Here is a 2,150-nt window from a genome sequence, read left to right on the forward strand (position 1 = left end):
CCTGAGCTCGAGAGAGTCCCGGGGAGCCCCCGCCGGCCGCCCACCCCTATTCCTTCAGCATCTGCACCGTCCGGGAGGTGCTCTGGGCTGGAGATGCCGCCTGAATTCACCCAGGGGCCTTGCTCTCGGGGAGCGTTCTGGGGCTGCTGCTGGTGGGGGGGAGAGTGATGCGATCTGGCGCAAACATTTTTTTTAATATATCTTCATTGAACTTTATTTATTGATTTTAATTTGACCAGAGAGGGAAATGGAGAGAGAGAGAAAGCCACTGGGTCAGGGACTCGAACCGTGGTCGACTACGTGGGAGTCCACCGCTCTTAACCACCCCACCACCAGACCACCTCCCGGCCCTTGGCAAACATTTCTAAAACGAAGTTCTGGAGAGCGGGTGGGCAGGACAAGACTTTCCAGGGAGGTCAGGAAGGGCATTTGGGCGGTGACATTTGAGTCCCCAGCTGGAGGGTGAGAAGGCAGCCTAGCGAGCACCTGGGGGACAAGGGTCCCGGGACACGGGAAAGTCAGCCTTCACGTGTGGGGACAGCAGCCGGCCCAGTGTGCTCAGGGACGAAGGTGTCCGTGTGCTGCAGCCCTGGGCGAAGAAGGAGCAAAGGGGAGGGAGAGGAGCCGGCCAGCCAGAGAGTGTGTGGCGGTGTAGACCACAACACCGATTTGGGTTTGTTCTGGTGGCAGTGTAAGGTGGGCTAGAGGGCTGGAGAAAGGGGATTGCAGCATGACGAACCCGTGGAGGATGCCCAGCTTCCTCTCTCTCTTTCTCTCTGTTTCATGCATGTACATATGCTCCATCATGAATATAGAACCTCTAATAATCCAGTTTTTAAATGTTCAGTTGAGCCAGTTCCATGACCTAGTGGCTAAGGGAGCTGAATGCCACATGGCCAACCCACATTCTGTATCTGGAAGACCCCATGTCACCATGAAGTCAAACCATTTGTGGGTTTGAACCCTGGCCACAGTAGCTTGAAAATATGCGGAGCACAAGAGTATGTGTGCCCCAATCCCTAAAAGATGGAGAAGTGGAAGAGAAGAGGTTGTGACAGGACCGTGCCCCAATGGGTATGCTTTCTTCCTCCCTCCCTCTCTCTCTCTCTCTCTCTGGCAAGTGTATGTGCCCACTAGCAAATGAAAATAAGCAAAAAATAAATAAGAATAAAAATGAACAATCAATCTGAACATACAACTCTCAGAGAAAGGCATACAAATAGCTAAAAGCACAAGAAAAAAGATCAACATTTCTGAGGAGAAGGTTCCACATGGCTCCAGTGAACTAGATTTTTAAGGGAATGAAGATTTTCTACTGATAATTCAGCCTCCAACAAACGAGCTAGCGGCAGAACAGTAATTACACATTTTTTAATCTTTTTTTATTTTTTTGTCTTTTTTTCTCTTTTTGTTGTTTTTCTCTCTCTGTTTCATTTTCCTTTTTCTTGTCTCTCCACCCTCCAATATCCTTTCAATGTGTTTTTAGACGGATCTAAGAGCACTGTAGCTAAACATCCAAATACTAATAGGGTTAAAATATTCCCCACTATCTACTGGATCTGCTACACCAGCGATCACAACAGAATGGCAAAGAGATTCTAGATCACCTCTGTCTGCTTGCTCCTGAACATTCAGACTGAACTTCAAGAATTTGAAAGAAACACAACATCCATCAGATGATAAGAAATCACCACCGGATCATGAGAAATATGGGAAAACAAGAAAATACCTCTCCTCCAAGGGAAAAGAGTAACTCTTCTTCATCCACAAGCAGTTTGGTGAAAATCATGGAAATGTCTGATAAGGAATTCAGATCATTCATAATGTCTAAGCTAACAGAGATGGAAGAGAAGAGAGACAATGAACTGCTAAAGAGAAAGGAGAAAGAAATTGACGAGTTCCAAGAGATGAGGAAATTCCTGCAAGATCTAAAAGTGGAATTACACACTTTACAAAAGACTCAAACGGAACTGCTAGAGATGAAGTCTATAATACAAGAAGTAAAAATCTCCCTGGAAAGTATTAAAAGCAGACTAGATCATTCAGAAAATAGAATCTCAGATGTAGAGGAAAAAATGTCTGGCCTAGAAAAATCCACCATGAAGACTGAGAAAATGGCACAAAAATTTGAGAATAATATGCGAGAAGTA

This window comes from Tupaia chinensis, unplaced genomic scaffold, assembly GCF_000334495.1.
Source record: "Tupaia chinensis unplaced genomic scaffold, TupChi_1.0 Scaffold144982_1, whole genome shotgun sequence".
NCBI lineage: Eukaryota > Metazoa > Chordata > Mammalia > Scandentia > Tupaiidae > Tupaia > Tupaia belangeri.